Raw genomic sequence first — 6,000 nt, 5'->3', positions numbered from 1 at the left:
TATGGGCTAGATGTACAAAGAGTAGGAGTAGGAGTAGTGATTTTTCAAATAGCAATTTTATCCAAATCTGTATTTGGAAATCGCTGTTCCTTATGCATGAAACTTTTTGTTTCATGCTAGCATTTCCCAGTGTGTCACAAATTGACCTACCTCGTGAATATTAATGAGGTAGGTCCCAGTTTTCGACCTATTAGGAATGCCTACCATCACAGGTATGTTGGTCTGCTGAAGCCAGCAGACCACCATTGATTAAAGTTTTTTTTTTTCATTGAAATGAAACCCAATTTCCTTAAAGGAAAACAGGATGTGTTTCAATTATGAATACCCCTTCCAATTTGCAAATACATTACCACCAATTTTGAGTTGGTGGTAAACTATCACGTTTTTGTGACCACATGTTGGCCACAAAATCTTGATATAAAACACTGGAAATCGCTATTTGGAAGGAATGCCCTAAACATGCCCCTGTAGAGATTCCTAAGCCCAAACTGCAATTCTGGAGAATCGCAGTTTGGATGTTTTTACATTTGAAAAAGCATTTTTGCCTTCACAAGTGGCCCAATTCTGTGAATTTAGGCAGTTTTTGATAGCAAAAATACTTTGTAAATGTGGCATCATGAGTGGTGGTATAATGAATTCTACATCCAGACCAGGCCAGCTTCCCCAAGGCGATATCTCAGCCAATAGCACAGTGTTGACTTCCCACACTCTGTTCCGCAAGCCACTAAACTCTTTCTGTTAAAAACTAGACCTGGGTGTAGCACTTCACTCTGCGGGTGGAGTTTGTGGAATTTTGGCAGTTTGCTCTACACGGAGTAGCCCGGAGTTCACGAATTCCACAGTCTGGCACGGAGCGGAGTTCGTTCATGTGTGCGTAGTTGGGTTTTGGTGCTCTCTCTGCGAGTGCCAGGATACTCCCAGGCTGTAAGCGAGTGCACTCAAGACTTTGTATTCACTCGTGCTGTAACCGGCTGTGTGCAAGAAACTTTGCCTTTACTCGTGCTGCTTCCAGCCGTGACAGCGGCCAAAACAGTCTTGCCCTAGAGCACGAATGCAACTGAAGTAGATTTTCTACTTGAGATACATGTAAATCTAGTCAAAAAGTGTTTTTTGAGTGGATTTTCTTCAATGGACCCTTCAAGTTGTTTTTTAGATTGAGAAGCCTTTTTTCAAACAGGAAGAAAGTGCCTCAGAGACTCTAACTTCCTGTTCCTGTGCAGCAGGCTCCTCCTAGTGCTTTGTCTAACTCTTAGATTTCGAGGCGAAAGGATCACTGGCTTTGTCTCCTGGATATACCTTTGGAATTAAGGATTTTGTTTTTGTGAAATCACACAAGTAAGTTCCAAAACTATTGAATAAGGGTGTTGTTTGTTTGCTTGGGTATGCACCAATATTTCTTTGTACTTTAATTTGATTTTAAAAATGTATAGTGGTGGGTGGCCTGGAGTTTAAGTATGGGCATAGTTATTTCTTTTGCAATTCATTGATTTGTCATCTTTTGTAAAGGAAAATTGTTGCACAGTTCAGTACCTGTCCTTTTCTACATGTTTGTTACATTTGCAATATTACTATGTGGCCTAGATTTCCAAAGGGCCATCAAGCCAGAAGGCCCAGTACCAGTAGTCATCAGTGCATGAAATACATATTTCAGTGGTTTATGTTTTTAAAACTTCATTTATGGCAGGAATGGCATTGGATTAAATAATTTATAGCTCAGCTAATTTTCATGTTTTGCATTGTTGAATTAATGTTAGTGTTTTCTTCAGTGTCTCCTTATGGCCAGTGTGTGTTTGTGTGTGTTTTCATCATCCACCATTTGTCTTTGTTCTCCATGCTGTGTGGCTACGGGCCATTTTGTGTAGTCTATGTACATAGGCTTGCATGTGTTCTTTGTCCTCCATCCCTCCTTGTTCACAGTTGTTGTTTGACCATGTGGCTGATGGCCATTTTCTGCATCCAACCAGTGTGTCTTTGCAATAGGACTGCATGTGTTCTTCTTTGTTCCCATAGCTCCTTGTTCTTGATATTTGATCATGTGGCTGGCAGCCATTTTGTGCATGCAGCCAGTAATCCTTTGCTTTAGGTTTGCATGTGTTCTTTCTTTGTTCCCCATGGCTCCTTGCTCCTTGTTGTTGTTTTACCATGTGGCTGGCGGCCATTTTGTCCATCCACCTAGTGTCCCTTTGCCATAGGCTTGCATGTATTTTTTGTTTGCCATGTTGTTTCTTATTTACCCATGCCTCCCTGTTGTTCTTTGATCATGTGGCTGGTGGCCACTTTGTCCAACCAGCCAGTGTCCCTTTGCTTTAGGCTTGCATATGTTCTTTCTTTGTTTCCCATGCATCCTTGCTCCTTCTTGTTGATGTTTGACCATATAGCTGGCAGCCATTTAGTCCATCCAGCCAGTGTCCCTTTGCTATAGGCTTGCATATGCCCTCTCTTTGTTCCCCATGCCACCTTGCTCCTTGTTGTTGTTGTTTTACCATGTGGCTGGCAGCCATTTTATCCACCCAGCCAGTGTCATGTTGCCATAGGCTTCCAAGTGTTCCTTGTTTGCCATGCCTCCTTGCTCCCTGTTTTTGTTTTGCCATGTGGCTGGCAACCTTTTTGTGCATACAGCCAGTGTGTCTTTGCCATAGGCTTGCATGGGTTCTTCTTTGTTTCTCATGCCTCCTTGCGCCTTGTTGTTGTTTGACCAAGTGGCTGGTGGCCATTTTGTCCATCAAGCCAGTGTCCCTTTGCCATACGCTTGCATGTATTCTTTGTTTGCCATGCCTCCTTGCTGTTCTTTTACCATGTTTCTGGCAGCCATTTTTTACATCCAGCCAGTGTTTCTTTGCCATAGGCGTACATACAAACATTGTTAATTGTTGATCATTGTTTATTTTAAGTTTATATTTTATTTTTAAATTTTAATTTTCTATTTTAATTTGTTGTAATAATTTATTTTTATTCTACTATTTTTTAATTTATTTTTATATCATTTTATATTTTATATGTCATTTTAGTTTTTATTTTAAGTTTTAAATCTAAATTTCTTGTTTTTTTATTTACATTTTTATTTTAGTGTTTTAAATGTTTTTAGATTGTTTATTTCTTTAATTTGTATTCCATTTTATTTAATTCTGCATTTTGCCTTGATCCATTCATCCATATCCATCCATTCAAGGTGCCGAGCCGCACTGCAGCATTCTATTTCTTTAGGTGTATAATATAATTCTGTTTTCTCCTTGACACCCTGGCTGCAGCGTACTTTAGACAAATCAGCAGCATAATTAATTTTTTTTATGATTGCTCCATTTCCTCTGGACCACCTTGCCGCCATAGTTTTTTTAAGGATTATTCCATTCACCCATGCACCTCTCTCTGAAAATCACGTCACCTTTCAAACAGATGGAGATAAACCAAAGAGCTAAATCTGCATGTTGTGCTGACTGATTTGAAATTAAATTTTATGGTGTGGTGGTGTGGTTTGACTTTACAGTATTTGATTAAATTGGTATTTATTACATAAGTAACCAAGCACACTAAGATTACATTTATCTGCACTATTGCAACCTGCAACAAAGCCACGTTTCACTAACTACATGTCTTTCTTGCTTGGTTTCTTTAAGGTGCAATAGAGAAGAAACATCACATCACCTGCAGTACTGTCTGTACAGTTAAGTCCTCAAATCTCATCCGCTTGTGCAGCTTAGTGCCATTGACAACTGAGAGCGTTAAGATGGCCCCAAAGAAAGTTGCTCACAAGAAAGTGGCAAGTGAGAAGAAGCAGTTTTCCACCAGTGGTGTACCGACTTCAATCTTTTTTGGGAGATGTGTGCCTGCCACACCGGCCTCCAGGGAGGAACCTGGGAGCAGAACACACGCATCTACAGCACCACCCCAACTTAAGCCCAAGACCATATCTTTCATTGAGGCAGCCACTGCAATTATGGCAATTCCAACAAGCAGTGACGTTGAATTGGATTTGTCCCTTTCGCAAAGTAGTACCCAGTCGTTTCAGGAAACAGAGTAAAGTGGACAGCATCTGCAGTCAGCATTAGAAGATCTCCCAGAAACTGGAGCAGAACAGGAAGTCAACTTCCTGCAGAGCAAGAACTTCCTCTTTTAGACTTAATGGCTCCCAGATCGCCAGCAGGAACACAGAAGGGATCTTCTCTAAGCACCACTTCTGAAGAGGATGATAGGGACATACAGTGGACGCTGGCAGAGTCCGGGAGACTCCAGGAGAGGCAGGATAAAGAAAAGTTCCAGAAAGCCTTAGAATCATGAAAGAGATGATGGTGAGGAGGATGATGAGGACGAGCCAGTCATTGTGGAAGCTGGGACAGAGGAGTCCAACATTACTATCCAACCTCATTCATGGGATGTAGCACAGGCAACGCCACCAGCTCCCATATTTGTAAGGCCCCAGCAGAGGCCTGCACTGAGCTGTACCTCAGTAGATGTAGGCACAGCAGACAGACAATCAACACAACCATTTACCTCCAGTTCTTTTTCAGGCATTGGCAGTGGCCCAGTAAGAAAGTACTTCTCCCCAGTTTGGGACTTTTATACAATTAGCAAACAGGAGGGGAACATTGTGATAAACTCTATTTGCCACACGAGTGTTCATCGAGGTAAGCCTGGTTCACATTATGGTACTGGAGGCCAGACAACCCATATGAAAAAACATAACACAATCCTGTGGGAGGAGCACTTAAAATAAATTGTCGGAGGTGGTCATGGTGGTGAAGGTGAGGAAAGGTGGGATACATCAGCTACAACTAGTGAAATCACTGTGAAAGATGAATAAGAAGAGGGTGACATCCTCATGCAAAGCAGCCCTGTCCCCTGCAGTGCACCAGAATCACCTGCCACAGCGACCTCACAATGGCAAAGGGAGACTCAGAGTTAGATGAGGTCTCTGGCATATGGTGACTGCACCATGACACACATTGAGTCTACCACCACCTACATCTCAAAAGTCACCTGTGTTAGTGGCCCCAGAAAAGAAGAAAATCCAGGCTACAATTATGGACATGTTTAGGCAGGAGGGGTCCTATGACCGCAACCACCCAATGGCATGTTTGTAGAATGGGAAGCTGGCAAAAATGGGAGCGCTGGACCTCCTCCCTTTTTCTTTTGCAGAAGGAGTAGGATTCTTAGAGTTTGTGACAGCCATCTTCCCAAAATGGAAGGTTCTAAGGTGAACCTATTTCGCCCGAGTTGTTGTTCCAGTGCTGCATCACGATATGCTGCAATTGATAGGACAAGCTTTGCAGCAAATTGTTGTCTACACTATCCACCTGACGACAGACATGTGGACCAGTTGTCAAGCTACTGATTACATGTGCATCACTGCACACTGGATCTCTTTTGTGGGGGTAAAGCAAGAGCTATGTACAGGTCTTGACCCTGAAGAAATCTTTTAGAGCGTTCGGGGGGAAGCAACAGTAGCCATGTTTGCCATGGAGTAATCACATACAGTTGCAAACATCTTGGACGAAATTAATAGCAAGGTGTCTGAATGGCTGCAACCCAGAGGTCTCAGAATTGGATTTGTTGCCATGGGCAACAGCAGTAACATAGTCAAGACCATAGCAGATGGTGGCTATTTCGAAGTCCTGTGTTTGGCACACTGCATCAACCTGGTTTTGCAACACTGTCTCAAAAAGGAAGACATAGGGGGTCATTCTGACCCCGGCCGGCGGCGGAAGCCGGCGGCCTGGCTGGGACCGCCAGAATACCGCTATCCTTTTTATTAATAATGTATCTGGGAAAATTTTATTGTATAACTTTTTTATGGTATAACTTTTTTATCTTAAAGAGACTGTTTTTCTTTTATGGAGTAAAATCCGAATAAAGATTGTTTTGAATTGAATTGAATTGACATCACTCATGACATGTTCTTTGACATCATCTCTGATTACATCTCAAATGACATCATTGATGACATCACTGATTACATCATCCAATGAGTGTGCTAGTTTGTTTTACAGTTTACATAGTGGCAAG

Source organism: Pleurodeles waltl, chromosome 10 (genome assembly GCF_031143425.1).
Source record: "Pleurodeles waltl isolate 20211129_DDA chromosome 10, aPleWal1.hap1.20221129, whole genome shotgun sequence".
Classification (NCBI taxonomy): Eukaryota; Metazoa; Chordata; class Amphibia; order Caudata; family Salamandridae; genus Pleurodeles; species Pleurodeles waltl.
This window is presented reverse-complemented; position numbering follows the sequence as displayed.